This window comes from Biomphalaria glabrata, chromosome 4 (genome assembly GCF_947242115.1).
Source record: "Biomphalaria glabrata chromosome 4, xgBioGlab47.1, whole genome shotgun sequence".
Taxonomy (NCBI): domain Eukaryota; kingdom Metazoa; phylum Mollusca; class Gastropoda; family Planorbidae; genus Biomphalaria; species Biomphalaria glabrata.
In genome coordinates, this window is record NC_074714.1 from 40,721,523 (window position 1) to 40,740,898 (window position 19,376).

The window sequence follows — 19,376 nt, forward strand, 5'->3', positions numbered from 1 at the left end:
TTGTAGGGTAATTTTTGATATTTTCCACCAAGATTTCAACACGATTTTGAGAGAACTAGGCAACAATTAAAAAGAAAAAACAAAAGAAAAAAAATACTTTTTAAAAGAGAACAAAGCTTATAGGATATGGATAAGTTTTAGACTTTGTATGGATCAGTCATGTATTTTAATTTGTAATACATCTAGACCAACAATAATAAGTCTGTGCGATTAGAAATATTTTTACCATTTGTTTATGTTTAGTGTAATTTCATGCTTTTAGCTACAGGAAAAAACGCAATGATCCAATCTGGACCTAATGGAAAGGGGTGGGGAGAACGAATGGGGTATCTGGGTGATCACTTTTGAATGCATTCTTTTCTTAACCGTTGAACAATCTGAATTCGAACTCGAGAGCTAAAGCCTCTTCAGTCTCCTCAAGTTAATACACTAACCACTATGTCAGGGAAGTGCTTTCGAAAATAGTAGGTTTTATAGTTATCTAGTGGGAGAAATAAGGTGTACAAACTTTATACTAAACAGACAGGCAAACAGGCGAAGTGAGTTGATACAAGCTTTGTAAGAACAAAATATACTTGGGTTTGAATTCGCCAAACTTTTGGGCGGAATCCAAGCGCACATCCTCCACAACCCATTTCTCTGAACTAGGTTCAGGTTTTTATAAAAATGAACACAGTCTCCAGTTGTACAATGTTCGAATCACACTGGGTCAATAGTACACAATAAAATGAACAAAATAATTCAGACGACATTGCGCAATGTTCCACAGGTGTTACAAGGCTCTCTAAATATAGATTTTCAATGCAGTTATATATGCATATATAACTCAGTGAAGGCGACCTGGACACTAAGCTTAGTAGAAGAATTGATATGTGGGTTTGAAGCTAGAAGTAGATGTCAAACCCTAGACATTGACAATTCAAAGAGTGGTCTCTTTATTAGCATGTCTGTAGAGGTCTAGAGTTACGTTGTTGTAAAAGCCATCTGTTTCTGTAACATTTTATGAGTGGATTCCCCGATGACTTTGACTTTCCCTCAAGAGATTCAAGAGTACAGTAGAGTTGAATAAACTTATTGTTGTCTTCAAAAATACTGAACTAAGATTTCCTGTCTACACAGAGGCGCGGTGGTTGAGTGGCAAAGGGCTTGGATTCCAAACCGAGGGGTTCTGAGTTCGAATCAATGTGATTTTAAATTTTGGGATCTTTAGACGCCTCTTGAGTCCACCTAGATCTAATGGGTACCTGACATAAGTTGGGGAAAAGTAAAGGCGGTTAGTCGTTTTGATGGAAGCATGACACCCTCGTTAGCCATGGGCCACAGAGAGATATAAACTTTGCATCATCTGCCCCATAAATTGCAAGGTCTGAATTGGGAACGTACTACTTTTGCTATACTGGGAATGGAACTTGAAATCCTGAGCTTTTTATTTCTAGTATGCATTGTTGTGGTGGCACCTTTGCTGCATTTTCACATATTATAATACTTATAACTAAATGAGAAATCGAACTGAATGTGGTTGAATGTAATTGCATAATTTAGAGATACTAATGTTAAATACTACAGACCAGCATAGCTCTATCTAGTCCAAACAGATAGATTGTTCCAACCAAGATGGACAATGGACTAAAGGACAACAAAACTGAACTTCTTTGTAACACCTTCCGGACAATACGATCAGACACTTGTCATTGTTACCAACATTGTTGTGTTAGTTTGTTATCATTAAGCGCCGCCTATGTAACACATCCATCTACTATATCTAATTATCTCACCCGTCTCATTATTTTTTTCAACATTAAAATCGTTTCGGTAGATGTTAAGTCAAGACTAGAAAGTGATAAGGAATATTGAATGGGGAGTAAGGGCAGGTGATGTTTTAATTAACTGAAGGTTAGGGTTATCACCCTTGCGTTCAATGACACGTTTACCAACCAAACACAACGAGGTCCCCACTCACACACAAACACACGTATACACTTGAGACATTTTACCTACATCTATCTATCTATCTATCTATCTATCTATCTATCTATCTATCTATCTATCTATCTATCTATCTATCTGTCTGTCTGTCTGTCTGTCTGTCTGTCTGTCTATGTATCTATGTATCTATGTATCTATCTATCAATCTATCAGTCAGTCTGTCTGTCTGTCTGTCTGTCTATCTATCTATCTATCTATCTATCTATCTATCTATCTATCTATCTATCTATCTATCTATCTATCTATCTATCTATCTATCTATCTATCTATCTATCTATCTATCTATCTATCTGTCTGTCTGTCTATCTGTCTGTCTGTCTGTCTGTCTGTCTATCTGTCAATCGATCAATCAATCAATCTATCTATCTGCTGTCTGTCTTTTGCGCTGCCCCCCCCCCTCCTCTATCTCTCTCTCTCTCTCTCCAACCGTCTCTGATATTTAAGTTAATAGATCGTCTACATGTTTAGTGTTGTCCAACCAAACAGACTCAACTTTCTGCTTCAGTTCTAGACGTGGGACTCTCCTGTCTGGAACTAATCATATCACACTCAGAACTAAACATATCACACTCATAACTAAACATATCACACTCATAACTAAGAAGAAATGTAAACTTATTTTGTTTTCATTTCTCTAATAGCTAACAAAAATAAATTAAAATAAAAATGATTTGATGTTTACATTTACCTACTTTTACCTGCTCTAGATTGGATATCCTGGAACAAAGTGCAACCAGTGTCTCTACATACTTTCACGAGTTGGTGTGTCTGTGTTTGTGTAAGGGCTTGGATGAGGGATAACTAGAATTAGAAAGTCATGGGGAACATGAGTCTTGAAAAATGAGAAAACAAAATCTGAATTCAATTGTATATTTATATTTATATTGGTGATACAAATACAAAATAACTATGTCTTGGATATTGTGAAAGTCTCTATAGAGTCTCTCCTTAACAGATGTTTAAGTAATGGATTATCAATATCTAAAACACATTTATTTTGTTCAAATTTTGGTTAATCGCTAGGTTTACAAAGAATGAAATCTTTCAATATTTGTGGTACTCGTGAGAGCTAGAAATGAGTAATGATACATTATAAAAATGAAAGTTTTTTTGTTTTTTTTTGTCTTTATTTTAAAGAAAATTTTATCAGAAAATAAGTATCATCATCATCATCATTATCATCCAACTCCATTTGAGTGAGGGCTGGAGAGGCTCAAATCTTCTCTTACAAAAGCCCTGGACAGAAACCCTGCCGTTTTACGGTAGAGCATACATGTCACCATACAGGTCGAGAATTTTTGGTTTCCCAGACCTGTCGAGGCGCAATTCAGGGGGAAAAAGTATCAGTATCAGAGTAACCAGTTGCGTTAGTTAATACATTTTCAATTAAAACATATTAAGTAAATAAGCATAAATTATATCCACATCTGCGTTCGCGTAGTCATGTGACACACTGCACTCATCCTCTGGCTCGAAGACATTATATCCACACATTGTAAGTGTAGCCAGGTGTGCATGTCTTTCAGCACACCAAAGGTGATTATAGTTACTTGTAGAGCGTACCTTTAGGCACTTATGTGTGTGAAGGTTACGCTATACAAAAATAATTTATAAAAATATTTCCGAAATCGCACTAATTTATTATTATTTGTCAAGATCGATTAAAAATTAATTACATGATTGATTCAAAATAATTGATGTAGTTTCACTCAATATATCCTTCCTTTTATATTAAGTTCCTTTTTTAAATTATTCTTGTTTGTTGTTGTTTTATTATTGGTTGTATTGGCGGCCATTGTATAATCATATAGTGTTTCCCTATGACAATGATTGTAGTTAATGATCGTGGTTCGCCACTTGATCAATACAAGCGAAGTTGTCCTTTCAGCTGGAGTCAATCAAATGCAAAGTGATTCAGCTGCGTTTGAAAGGTATAATTACCTTGACCTGAGTCAATAGAACACACTTCAATGTCACTAGTACTCATTTTTTCCCTAACATTTGAAAGACCACAAATTCGAAAATGTCCAAACTTTCAAATATCTAGGAAGTACAACTGATTTTAAAAAAATGACCTACTATGAGAAATAAAGGAAAGAATAGCAGGAGGCAACAGAGCATTTTATAGCACCCCTTAATTTACTTAAGAGCAAAACAATATGAAGGAATACCAAGAAAATGATCTACAAAAGCATAATAAGACCAGTAGTACTGTACGCAAGTGAGACCCGAATTCTCGTTAAAGATCACCGAAAATGTACTAAATACTATGGGACGAAAAATTCTTAGGAAAATCTACGGTGCTATACAGTACTTAAAAAAATAGGTGCCGATACTCAGTGATGGATTGCCTAACTTTTAACAACTAATACATTAATAATAAACGTTAAAACACACACACAAAATGTAATTTTTCCCCACATTGAAAAAAGGTGCGGTACGCCGTACAGTTGCGCACCGTCACAAAAAAAGCACTGGTGCTATACAAGATGAAACGGGGTAGAGGACATACACTAACCCTGAGATGTATCAATTGTATGAAGACCCACCGATGATGACTGAAATAAAAAAGAACAGACTACGTTGGGCAGGTCACCTTGAAAGAATGTCAGATAACGGAAGAGCGAAAATTTTATACAGCCAAAAAACAAAAGGAAGGCGACCCAAAGGCAGACCCCGAATGCGATGCATTAAAGATGTGAAGGAAGATCTACAACAGCCTGGAGTTAGGGCGCGGAGACGAAAGGCCCAGGAGAGATCTGAATCTCTATGAGCTGTGGCGCCACTGGGAATTCATGGATGATTCCTTACACTTGGAAGATATTTGTGGCACTTTCTTTGCTAATATCATTTGAAGCCCCTTCAGCCATGTTCATTGCAACATGTTCACATTTGCGACTGTTAGGAAGAAGTGTTATTTCCTCTAGACCAAAGTGAGTTATGTATTAGTGATGTTTCGAGCTTCGGTTTTTACAAAGCTTATATCAACTCACTCTGCCTGTCTGTCTGGTAAAAAAGTTTGCGCACGTTATTACCCCCACACCCATTCTCGGATCAAGTTGAAATTTTAAAAATTATTTATTGTACATAACAAAACATGAGCCAATTTTTTTGAAAATTAACCAATTAATCAATTATTTATTGGTAACTAATTATTTTGTTTAATGTCGAATATGGGAAATAACTTCTACATTTTTTAAAGATATAGTTATAAGTGCGGATTTCTTCCCTTAGATAAGCCCCAAGGTAACCCTTTAAAGACTAGCTTAGGCACCAACTTTCTTTAACTGACATAGAATAGAGCACATGGGTGCAGGCGGCTTCGGAACAAGACAGCTGGAGATCACCTACAGAGGCCGCGGGATACACATTTGAGGCCAAAGGCAAATCCACTGCCGAGGAGAGACGTAGACGGCGAAAAGAAAGTTTAAATCGACGAGCGGCGGACAATGGTTATGCCTGTACTGGATGTGGCAAAGTATGTAGGTCGAAGCTGGTAATTACAGCATTCCTCATTAATCTTCGAACTCGACCACAAGAAGATATGCTCGACTACGATGCAAATGGTATCGAGCCGGAATAGAAGAAGTCGATACCTTTACTCTAAATTTCTTAGAAGGTATCAACACTGTTCTTTTCTTTCTTTTGGGGTTTTTAAGCGTCATGACAGCCCTAACCTGGAACCCCAAATAACATGTCAAGCCGGACTTGGGCTTTCACAGGCTTATTATGTCGCAATGTGAATGCATAAACTTTAACTGGCATGTCTATGCCAACATTTTGGAACGAATATTACCGATAACACAAGCATTGTCGATGAGCTTGTAAATATGTCAAATCAAGGACATTGACTTGTGTTTTATTTTCTTTACCTGGGTTTTATTTTAGTATATACTTCAAACAACATATTTCCCTTTCTTTGCATTAAAAAAGAAATGAAATGCAAAGTTTGTCGTTGGTCACTAAGTAGCTTTGTTTTGTCGTTTCACTCGGCTCTACTAGCTGGCAGTGACATCATTACTAGCTGCCAGTGACACGGTCACCCTGGGCCTGGAAGAGCTATTGACACTGTCTCGCACACTGACATGTGTGACGCAGGGTCAAAGAACAACAAAATGTCTGGAATGTGCGCGCTGTCGAAATGTCACTTATGACTCTCGTGTACTTTCACTAGGGAGGTAATTCAACGCCGGGTCACCAGAAGATTATTTAAAAAAAAAGGAAATGGGGGACTTCGTAATCTCCCTTGGCAAAACGTTTTTTTTTTCCTCGTTTAATCACAGCAAACATGAAAGTTAGTTTAGTCCGAAATGTTTTCGATCTTTATCGCCATAAATAGTTTTATAGAAAAAAAAGACCTGTCCGCCTACCTACATTAGTAGAAGTCCTGTCTGTTCCTTGTACTCACCTGCTGAAGCGTTCATCTGCTACCCTACATCGTCTGCTACAAAGATCGTCTGCTACAAAGATCGGCTGCTAAATAGTTTGTTATCAATACAGTTTACCAATAAATGTATTTAATTATATTTCTTTAGTCAGACACCAAGATTTAAAAAAAAAAAACGTTTTCGTTGATTTGTTTCAATCAGTAGAAGATTACATGGGCCAAAACCACATAAGACAAAACAGTATGTTCCATGTCTTCGCAACGATTAAGGTTTACGTTGTTCGGAAATTGATTTTATTGACTTTTAACCTTCTTCATATTTCAAAGGGAAAAAAAAAGTTTAAGGATTCGTATTGGAAATGTATTTAAGTACAGAATTATTATTACTATTATTGTTTACTGTATATTAAAAGATCTAATTTAAAAAAAAAATAGATATTATGAGATTCTCGAGGATCACATTGAACTTTCTGCGCGTAACGGTACAAGGGAAAAAAAAAAAAAGTAAGACGAAGAGATGGAACGGCAGCCTCAAGGAATAGACGGGCCTGGTCGGATTGGAACCCTCCGCTTTTCTCCGCCCGTCCCTGTTTGGGACGTAATAATCTTCATTCCTGGAGGAACCCTCGAAACATGAGGAACAAAAAGCTCTAATTTGGGCGAAGATACTGAGATGAAAGGAGATAGATGGTAGATAGTTCTTAGGTGGTGCCTCAAACGGTCTAACACTCTAACGGACTGGCAATGGTATAGTTTTTAGATATGTCAAAAAAAAAAAGTAAAAATAAAATAAAATAAAAAAATCAACAAGATACAATTAAACAAACAAAAAATGCTTTTGAATAGCGCAACTTTTATACTTGCATGCCCAGAGAGTTACAGTGCAATCTCTTTTGTGGACCAGGGGGAGGTCGGAGTGTCTGGGAGATGGTTTTCTTGCTGCCTTTTACAAACACAACTCTATTGGAGTTCGGTATTCTAACCTGAGCCCCTTGATAGATTGCCAAGCGATTTTACCACTCAGCCACACTTCTCGTGTCGGTCCATATGTGCAGCAGACTAGGCGTATACTATTTACTATTGCTAAATACTAAAAAAAAATTGGACCCTGTTTTCTGAATGCAAATTCGGTTGTTTCAGAAGTTTAACTTTTTTTAAACGGGAAAAATATCTGAGAACAAAACAAAACAAGCAAAACGTAAAAAAAGAAAAAAAAATACCCACTTTAAAAATAAAAGCATGCTTATATAAGGGGAAGAACCTTTAAACACCGCCATATATCAACACTTCAGGAATAAGCTCCCTTGCTTCTATATAAAGTAAAATTAATTAATTACTACAAATGGATGAATTAATTGGTTTATTTTTATATTGATTCATGTATTGTCATCAACTATTTATAATTATGCAAAATTTTAACTTGATCCGAGCGTGGTGAGTGGGTGAAAAAACAAACGTGCACACAACGTAATGAGGTAAACAGCTCCATATATACAGTCACATCTTTCAAATAATTGACATTTATTTCCCTTATTGGAAACCAAACAAAATAATTTATTATCAATAATTAATTAAAGACTCGGTTATTGTATTTTTGATTCATGTTTTGTTAAATACAATAAATAAGTGATGTATTCAACTTGACCCGAGAGTGGGTGTGGGAGAAATAACGTGTACAAACATTGTACCAGACAAAGTTGATAAAGACATTGATGTTTTTCTTGGCTTAAGTATGGACGTCACCCTAGCAGATGTTATAAGACAACTATACCTTCAGAACCTGAGAGGCCGTGTGTGGGTGGCAACAGTAACATATACCTTCAAATCAAAGAAACTTGCAGATTCAAAGGTTCTGAAAATGTTTGAACGAATGCGGACACCTCACTTAAGGGGCGACGTGACCGAATGCTTAAGCGCTTAGCTGCTGAGCTGAAGGTCGTAGGTTCGAGATATGATGAGCTCCGGGTGTCTAGAATGTTGTTAGAGGACGTGGACGTCTTTTTGATAAGGTTTGATGGACGTTCTGATGGTCAAGATAAACCCTCGTTAATTCTATCTCTACACAATTTGAAGAAAGTGGCTCGTAAAAAAGGAGAAGGGGTGAGCTATGAAACCTCTTTCTCTTTTCTTGAATGTCTGTAGGGCTAGGTTTGGAAAACACATTTTTAAGGTAAAAGCATTATACTAAGTGGGTATCTCTCTCATTTATCTATCTATCTATCTATCTATCTATCTATCTATCTATCTATCTATCTATCTATCTATCTATCTATCTATCTATCTATCTATCTATCTATCTATCTATCTATCTATCTATCTATCTATCTATCTATCTATCTATCTATCTATTTATGCATCTATCTATCTATCTATCTATCTATCTATCTATCTATCTATCTATCTATCTATCTATCTATCTATCTATCTATCTATCTATCTATCTATCTATCTCACAAGTACATTAAATACATTAAATATATTTTGCGATAAAATAAGAGGATTAAATAAGAACTAATGATTTGTTTATGATCATTAAAATAAAGGTAAAATGTATATTCATATCTCCTCCTCAAGCAAGTTAGGGTATGAAGTTGTTTGGTTTTGTTTGAAGTTGGGATACAAACCCTGCATCCTCGTAGCGTTAGTACGACAAGTGTGACGATGAGAATGTATTTCTTCATTTTCTTCATGTATCCAACTTTTTGCTGCTGAGCTGAAAGTTCTTTTCCAGTCTTGTGTTCGTCTCGGCATCTCAGCGCTTTCAAACAGATGAGCTTGTTTCCTTAATAGAAGATGGGGAAGTTCATTAACAAACGATGTTCTAAATCTAAAGTCAAATGAAAAACCAAATGATGATCTCTTGGTGTCATTGAAATTTTGTATTATAAACCCTGCTTTGAATCGCCCAAGCAACTACCCCCCCCCCCTCCCCAATTGCTCCAAAACCCATCAAGGTCTGCTGACAGTTTGAGAGTCTAGTTGACTGGACAAACAGCACCTATTCAGACATCTTGCCAACAGCTGTTTAAATAAATGAACCCCCCTCCCCCCGCCCCACCTCAGCTCTTTTATTTTTATCCTCTCGTTATATGCACATGAGCTCCCAGTGGCTTTACGTAAGAGGGTGTCCAGGGTGGGGCGCCACAAGTACAGCACTGGCGGATGACTTAACAAGCTTCGATAAAAAGCGAATAAATAAATAAAATAGTCATTCTAAAAAGTATATTGATCTAGTAAACTCCTTCGGTCCGTTTGACTTCTCTTAGGGCACTCCCTCAGTTTTGTAAAAATAAAATTGTATTGTGTCGACTAATAAGTGTGAAAAAAAAAAGGGGGGGGGAAGGAGATGTTTTGCAAATTCTCACGAGCTAACTGTTGGGGGTTGCTGGGATTGTTCACACCTAATTGGGTCTTCTGGAAAATCATAGTTTGTATTTGTGCATGTCCTGGAGCCTTTGGATAAAATATACCTAACCCGCCCAAAAATAAAGAAGGCAATCTTATTCTCCGCTTACCTCAGTTAGACCATATAGTTCTATACTATGTCCATCCAATCTAATCGAGAGAGAGAGAGAGAGAGACAGAGAGAGAGAGAGAAACTCAAGATACAAATTACACTGAAAACTAACTTGGGACCAAACCAATGTATCATATCTATATTATAAAGTAGAATGTGAGGGGTATGTATGTATGTATGTATGTATGTATGTTACTTATAGACATCAAAACCGCTTGACCAATCTTGATAAAACTAGGCAGGAATGTTCCTTGGGTACCAACTTAGACCGTAGTGTATGTATTGTAGCCCTAAAACAAACTTAAGACCCTCAAAAAAAATAAAGTTGTCCGACTCTATTACAGCTATAGCATTTTATGGATCTAGGCCATGTCTACAATGTTGACATAAGAAAAGATAGAAAGGATTTAGACCTAGATCTAATTTTAAGAAATACACTTTGCGCAGATAGTTTTTTACTTTAACACGTGAAAATTCAAAAGAAGATCCATTGATTTCATTATGTAATAAAATTAACCTTCAATTTTGTGTTTCAAAAGCATTTTTTACATAAATTAGTTCCTGATATCTGTGACTACAGATTTCCTGACGAACATTCTTTCATTAGACAATACCTTAACTATATTCATTCATGAATCGCGTACTAAATATTAATTCGTTTAATTGTTTACTTTATAATCCCATCCCTAGATCTAAAACTCTAATCCAACTCTAAGATGATAAAACTTCTCTTTGCACAGATAGTTCTATACTTTAACACATAAATATATTAATTAAAGTCCATTCATTTCATATTTTGATCAAATAAACATTCAAATTAGGTTTTCTAAAGCTACATTCGTTTACGAAAGCTGCGAAGCCGAGTTGAGATAGGCCTAGATCTATATTCATTCATGAATCGCGTACTAAAAATTATTTCGTTTGATTGTTCACTTTATAATCCCATTTATTTAACAAAGCTATCGCTCTTTTCGTTTTTAATAAATAAGAATGTATCGACTTCGCGTAAACCCATTTTCGCAAAACTAATTTTATTTTCGTAGCGAAAGAGAAATAACGTGAAAGGATCATTAGCTACGTTTAACATACATCTAAATCCAATCCACTAGATTATTCAAAAGCAAATGTTTTAATTTAAAAAAAAATGGATTTAAGCCTATTACCTATTTTTACATTGATACATTCGCTTTACTTATTACATTATTATTTCGTTTAATTGTTTACAAAACACTCTCAGTGACTATATCGAAAGTAATGCGCAAATAAAGACCCGCGGGTCGCGGGTAACATATGTCTAGTCTATATTATAAAGTAGAATGTGAGGGGTATGTATGTATGTATGTATGTATGTATGTATGTTACTTATAGACATCAAAACCGCTTGACCAATCTTGATAAAACTAGGCAGGAATGTTCCTTGGGTACCAACTTAGACCGTAGTGTATGTATTGTAGCCCTAAAACAAACTTAAGACCCTCAAAAAAAATAAAGTTGTCCGACTCTATTAAAGCTATAGTATTTTATGGATCTAGGCCAGTGGTCTTCAACCTTTTTTGGCCTACCGCCCCCTTTTCGAAATTTTTCTTTACAAAAATTCGCCAGCGCCCCCCTCTAAGAAAAACAGTTATAAAGAAGCGTGAGAAGGCAAATTTGAACAAAATATCATCTATTTATTAATTTTTATGCTGTCAATAACACTTATCCCGCTTGGGAGACGACCGCGTGCCAAAGGCGATTGTTGTGAACTCCTTGGCCTATGACTGATAAGCTTTGAGGAGGACTGAGTTACAGAGGTGCCCCCCTACCCCGTGAGCGCTATAAAGATGTATTCAGGCGCCATTTCGCTCTCAATGGCATAGAGGAAAGTACCTGGCAGTATTCTCTGTCAGCAGATAGCCTCTGAGAGAAACAGTTCGAGAGCACTTACAAGAACTGCGGGACAAACATTTGATACTCAAAGAAAAGCCAGCATACAACGGCTTTGTCTGCATAAAATTCGGGAAAATATGTAGGTCGCAGTTGGGTTTGCTTAGTTATGTGAAACACTGGACTCTTCGGAATTAAAGGCAAAAACAGGCAATATTATCATTATGCAAAAATTATGGCAAATAATTTGCAGTGATTACACACAAAAATTAATTGTAAAGACTTTCTTTCAAATCCTAAGAATAGTCTCCGCTAAAATTTTGGAATATTAGGGCCTACTGTTTTTAGGTTTAATTGTAAATTTAGTTTTACTTTTTAATATAAATATTATTATTGCTGAATTCAATACAAAATGAAATTAAGCTATTGGTAACCTTGTGCCTGCAGTCTGACAATATTAGAAATTTCAAGCTTTAAGTTAGCCAAAGCAAGGCGAAGGTCTCCTCTAGTGGGTACATCCAGTCTCTTTCTTTGCTTATTCATTAACTTTGTTACGCACTAAATTTAGGTTACCCATGTATGTTGAAAAGCTAAAACATAATTCCGATTTCGACCACAGTTTTGGAAATTTACTGAAACATTTAAATGCAGCCACATCTCTGTTGTGCCTCCAGGGGCGTAGCTAGGAATTTCCATCGTTTTGGGTCCAAGGGGCTTGACATCTTTGGGGGCCGCTGCATTTTGCTAATATTTAATTAAATTAATTTAAAAAGCACTAATTTGGGCCCCCCTTAAATGGGTGCCCGGGGGATTTTCAATTTCCCCCTCCCCCCCTAGCTACGCCACTGTGTGCCTCCTATGTTTACATTCTTTTTACTGAAGACATAGTTTTGTAAATCTATTTTTTCATGCAACTCAATTTGAAAGTCAGTAACAGATGTTTAATAATTGTCATTTATAATCATCTGAAAATGCCATCAAAGTAGAACTTACTTTTTTTCTAGTGGCAATTCACTAAATCTCAAGGAAATATTACATGACATCCCAGTGAGTTTTCGTAAAATTATTTAATCAATGTTTTTTGTTTTTAAAAAGTTAAATTATTCTATTAAATGTTACCTTTAATGTTTTTTGCAATTAATATTTTAATATCAATATATTAACATATCTAGATATAATCTAAAAGGCGTATTACCTAGTTTGTTGATCAAATCTTAAACGTTTATACGCGCAAGATCCAAGGACAATAAATACTCTCCGATCACAGTAAAAGAAGTAAGAATTTAAAAATAGAAAAAATTAAATTAGAAGCAAGTTAACTATAATTTGTCTATATTCAGTTTCCCAGCTTTAATGTTGAAGAATTTTTAAATTTGTTCTGTTTCAGAGCACCTTTAGTTTCTTCTTTCCGCCTTTATGCCCAGCGCCCCCTTACCGCCCCATTTTGTGCCCAGCGCCCCCCTACCGCCCCTTTGGCTCTCAGCGCCCCCCAAAATCTCGAAAACGCCCCCTAGGGGGCGATATCGCCCCCGTTGAAGACCACTGATCTAGGCCATGTCTACAATGTTGACATGAGAAAAGATAGAAAGGATTTAGACCTAGATCTAATTTTAAGAAATACACTTTGCGCAGATAGTTTTTTACTTTGACACATGAAAAGACAAAAGAAGATCCATTGATTTCATTATATAATAAAATTAACCTTCAATTTTGTGTTTCAAAAGCATTTTTTACATTAATTAGTTCCTTATATCTGTGACTACAGATTTCCTGACGAACATTCTTTCATTAGACAATGAATCGCGTGCTAAAAATTAATTCGTTCAATTGTTTACTTTATAATCCCATCCCTAGATCTAAAACTCTAATTCAACTCTAAGATGATAAAACTTCTCTTCGCACAGATAGTTTTATACTTTAACACATAAATATATTAATTAAAGTCCATTCATTTCATATTTTGATCAAATAAACATTCAAATTTGGTTTTCTAAAGCTACATTCGTTTACGAAAGCTGCGAAGCCGAGTTGAGATAGGCCTAGATCTATATTCATTCATGAATCGCGTACTAAAAATTATTTCGTTTGATTGTTCACTTTATAATCCCATTCATTTAACAAAGCTATCGCTCTTTTCGTTTTTAATAGATATGAATGTATCGGCTTCGGGTAATCCCATTTTCGCAAACCTAATTTTATTTTCGTAGCGAAAGAGAAAAAACTTGAAAGGATCATTAGTTAAGTTTAACATATATCTAAATCCAATCCACTAGATTAGTAAACACAAACTTAGACCCGCAGGCCGCGGGTAATGTCTGGCGAACATCCTTTCATTAGACATTACCAAATGGTTACACATTGACAGTGATTAACACATCTCTCTACAGAGTCTATTCCTAGGCCTAGGTCTAAAACTCTTATTGAACTCTAAGATGATAAAACTTCTTTTCGCAAAGATAGTTTTATGCTTTAACACATAAACATACTAATTATTGTCCATTCATTTCATATTTTAATCAAATTAACATTCAAATTTGTTTTTCTAAAGCATTTTTAATACATTCGTTTGCTGTTTGCTAAATAAAGCAAATGTTTTAATTTAAACAAATGGATTTAAGCCTATTAGCTATTCTGATTTGATAGCTTCATTCACACTATTTTTACATTGACACATTCGCTTTACTTATTACATTATTATTTCGTTTAATTGTTTACAAAACACTCTCAGTGACTATATAGACAGTAATGCGCAAATAAAGACCCGCGGGTCGCGGGTAACATATGTCTAGTATATATATAAATAATAAAAAAAAATAATAACAAAATGTAATATCTCAATAACATGTATAATAGCAATTTATTAATGTTGTTGTAATAATGAATTATACTTTTTGTAATTCGTTTTTCAGTTTTTTATGTATGTCTGTCTTCAAGATGGTGTCCCGACATGTTCGTAATAATCTTGTAGGTCTCAGTAGGCCTACAGTGTCAGTAGGGTGAAAAATGAAACACATAATTTATAGTTCAAAGTAAATGAATTTGCTTATGATTCTAAAAGATTAATCATGCTGTGGACACTTCAATCTTTTATTTAAAAAAACAACTCTCTATAGTGATTCATGTATACTTATAGCATGCTCATTGTGCTATGGTCCAATCACTTTTGAGGACCAGTGGGGGGAAAGGTTTCTGGGAGGTGGTTTCCGTGCCGGCTTAAGACACATCTTACGACTAATCAATTCTGCTTTAGCTTATCAACTACAAGCATGGAGTGGTGATAACAACAGGAATATTCCGAGAAAGCTAAGATTAATATTATCAAAGCAAAAGGGATTTTTCTTTATGCCACAAAAGGTTCATCGCTTTATAGAGTGATAGATTTACGGTCTATGGGAGATAACTCTATAAAAATAAATGTTTGCAAGAAAGCTGCAGTTACGTACCCTGTGCTTAATTTATTATATTTCTATTATAGTTGTGAAAATGGCTGAAAAGTTTTTTTACGTCTATAAATCAGTTGCAGTGGTTCTCAAAACCTTTTTTTTTATGGCTCTGTGACCTTAGTGCTCTATAGGAGGCTCATAGAACGCTCCTTCATGGGCATACGCTGGCACGATTACGTTAGAAATAACAATGTCCTAATGAAAGCCGGTGAGGACAGTATAGAAGAACTACTCACAGGTCGGCAGATGCTCTGGGTATTATTAAGGGACATGGCCGAATGCCGAAGACCATCTTTCTTGTTGTGTTTTTCTTGTGAGATTAAAGCATGACGACGTTTGCCTCTAGGATGTGCTAAAAGGCGTCAGTTTGCCCTGACATTTTTACCCCCCTCCCCACCCTTTTCCCCCTTGTAACTAATAAAACTCAATATATATTTTTTAGGCAAGGTTTTTAGATTTTTAAACTTGTGTTGCTACCTGTTATTACATTTACAAATTATTTCAGACCCCTCCCCCTTCTTTTACAAATCGTAACATTTATTTTACTCCCCTCCCCCTCCTATGAGTTGTTACTTTATATCCGCACGTTCTGCAAATGAGATCTCACAAAGACAGCCGATTTGTTCAAATTATAATATCCTTGGTGTTTTAAGAAATAAACACAATTGAAGAAGTTTTCTAAATTCCACATACACATTTATAGTTTTATAAAAATGTCGATTTAAAAACATATTTCATGAACATTGCGAATAAAAAGACATTTTTACAAGGCTTATATCAACTCTGTCTGTTTGTATGGTAAATAGTTTGTATGGTAAATAGTTTGTATGGTAAATAGTTTGTATGGTAAATAGTTTGTATGGTAAATAGTTTGTATGGTAAATAGTTTGTACGCGTTATTTCTCCCACATCCAATCTCGGATTTAGTTGAAATTTTGCACAATTATTTCTTACACCTGGCAACACAAGAATCAATAACAAAAATTGGCCAATTAGTTAATTAACTATTGTTGTTTTTTTTTTTGGTCTCTTGAACAAGGGAAATAAATCATAATTGACAGATGTGGTTGTATAACTTGAATTACTCCCCTTAAGGAATCTTGAGCCCTGCGTAAACATTTTTTATGCATTTATAAAAAGATCATGTAAATTCACCAAGATACCCCCCTCCCTTCTTACCTCCCCCTTTCCCAACTGGTCCAGACAAGTGATAGGATCATAGCGCATTGAGAAAGTTAAAAGCTAGAAAACAATTGGTCAAAATATTTCTATGGCACAGATTTATTATGTCTTGTTCAGTTTCTCATGTGACTGATCCAAACTAATTGATACAGCAATTGCTCTTTAATATAACCTTTTTTTTTCCTTTTCTTTTTTTAAAGTGTTTTATATGTTGTTGTTGTTGTTTGTTTGTTTGCTGTTGGTAAATTTCACCGCTATGGTTTTAATCTTAAGAACGGCTTAACGTAAATTTGTGCCCTAGTTAATTAGGTAAGAACAGATGAAATGTTCGTATTTTATTGTCTACAGCAAGTGGGAAAATTAGGGATTATCAGTGAGTCAGTCCTTCGGGCCAAGAATTTTATACTGTAGAAGATATTCCATTATCATTTCCACATAGCAATCATTCGAAAGAAAGAAACTTTTCATTGACCCAGGATTCTATTATATGGCACTTTTTTGGTAAAAGAGAGTATACCACAGACAACCTTAAATCTACTGCTACGAAAAATTCTTAGGAAAATCTATGGTGCTAGACAAAATGAAACGGGGTGGAGGACACGCACTAAGAATGAGATATATCAATTGTATGAAGACCCACCGATAGAAAAAAAAGTACCCTTTCAGATCATGTCAAGGTCATCTGTATTTGCGGCCCACGGTTAACGAGGGTGTCATGTGGAATGCAAAACGACCAACCGCCTTTACTTTTCCCCAACTAATGTCAGGTAGGCCTACCCATTAGAGCTGGGTGGACTCAGGGGCGCCCAAATATTCAGAAATTTAAAATCCCAGTCTTCACCAGGATTCGAACCCGGGACCTCTGTCCAGAAGCCAAGTGTTTTACCACTTAACCCTAACCCTAACCCTACCTCCGATAGTGACAAAAATAATTTAAAAAAAAGAACAGACTACGTTTAGCAGGTCACCTTGAAAGAGGAGCGACAGTTGTATACCAAAATGGCAGGTGACCCAAAGGCAGACCTTAAATACGATGGATTGATAATGTGGAGGCAGATCTACAACAGCTTGAAGTAAGGGCGTGGAGACGAAAGGCTCAGGAGAGTTCTCAATGGACAGATGTGTTGAAGCAGGCCAGATCCCTCCATGAGATGTAGCGCCACTGGGATGTAGAGTTGGATTATAACATCATCTTAGAAGACCAACGGTGTATCCAGGTAGGGGTGCGGTTCAACCATCCATTTTCAAAATACAGTGTCACAATCTCACATATTGATCTATTTTTCAACCAGCTTCAGTCAAATAAAATAAATATACGAAACTTACAACAGCATGAGAAAAACTTAGCAAAGTCCATTCATCTAATTTCATGGGCGTAGCGAGGAATGGGATGAGATTATGAGATTGATCTTTTATCCAGTATTATAGAACTTATTCTATGATACAAAAACTTTACTTCTGTTATGGAGTGTATGTGTGTGTTTCCAGAGTAGCAACAATGAAAAGGGTCTGTGGTGTTTTTAGTTGGTTAAACTGGAGAGTTTCTGATGAAACCATGAACTGGTCTGTCATCATGAATGTTACTATGTCTCGAGTGTCATGTCCAAGAGACGTCAGAAACGTGTTTTGTTACATCTTTAGTTCAATGCTACAACAAAGCTCAAGATCAACTCAAGTTTTTTCTCCTACACCCAATCTCGGATCAAGCTAAAATTTAACAAAATAATTTCTTGTACCTGACAAAACAAGACTTAGACTTAGGTCCTCCCGCGCCGTTCGGCGCATTGGGCGGCAAGCTGTCTCCACAAAGATCTGTCATTGACAATGTTTGAAATCTCCTCCCACCTGGTGTCCACTGCTCTGATGTCCTCCCTGAAGGTGTGGCGCCAGGTAATACGAGGACGTGCATGTTTGCATCCTCGTATTGACCGAGTCAGAAACCCCATTGACAACGAAAAACATGCTGAGAATTACTCCCTTAGAGCACGTGAGAGGAAGCGAGCAGTGAGTCTTAAGGTTGCCTTGTCCCCGTACAAGGACAGCCTCTGTGTCGTACATGAACCAGTATTCTCTCTATCTATAGCTTGTCCCAATCGTCCTTCGTGCAGAACTCTGCATTCATAAAGAATGTGGTCTATTGTTTCATCGTCCTCCATGCAATGGCGACACCGTGTGTCGTAGTTCTCCTTCCATCGTCCGAGGTAAGTACCAATTGGACAATGGCCGACCCGGAACTGGGCTAGGACTGCCTGTTCCGCACGATTAAGTTGCCACCATGCATCCCTTCTGTCTGGTCTCCTCATTGCCCGATAAAGCTCACGCCCCTTGTCCGAAGAATCCCAGCCGTCGTGCCAAAGTGTCAACATGCGCTGGTTGACTAGGGATCGTACACTTTCATATGAGTACGGTTCATCATTTTCGAGCGCCGTTGCGACCGCGGTTTTCGCGAGCTGGTCAGCCAAATCGTGGCTGACCACCCCACAATGGGCGGGCACCCATTGCAAAGTAACGTTCACGCCGAATCGTAGGAGACGCCCTCCGACCGTTAGGACGTCCCATACCCTTCTAGCACCTTCATCCAGCCGTTCTATGGCCTCCAGTGCGGCCACCGAGTCCGTGAAAAGAACTATGTCGTGCGCTGACGAGGTCCCGTTTCGTACCATCGTAGCCACCCAGTCCAGTGCTTGGAACATTGCTTCGAGTTCAGCCTCGAGGCTGCTTTTCTGCTGACAGGATCCACTGAGCTCGTCACTTTCGGGATTGCCAGAGAGTCGAACTACCGCTCCGTACCCAGCTTTCACAGTTCCCTCGAGCGTCCGCACAGAACCGTCTGTGTAGATGGTGGTTACTCCGGCTGGATATGATGCGATAGTCTCTCTGGCTGCTTGTAGTAGCCGTGTGGTTGGACTCTGCTTCGTCACCACTGGGTCAAGTAGGCTCTTCCGTATCGTCGGCATGCCGAGAGCCTCCATCGGGAAGATAGAACCGGACGGGG

General features: G+C 36.9%; 1 long non-coding RNA gene across 1 annotated transcript in view; it reads right to left on the reverse strand.

The window, feature by feature from the left end:
* Positions 1–2,680: 2,680 nt before the first annotated feature.
* The window catches only part of LOC129925744 (uncharacterized), a 30,784-nt gene continuing 14,088 nt past the window's right edge, over positions 2,681–19,376 (reverse strand). Inside the window, exons 3-4 of the long non-coding RNA XR_008777470.1 lie at positions 8,998–9,155; positions 2,681–2,787 (exon numbers count right to left, since the gene is read on the reverse strand). This is a non-coding gene — a long non-coding RNA (uncharacterized LOC129925744). The remainder of the gene's footprint in view (positions 2,788–8,997; positions 9,156–19,376) is intronic.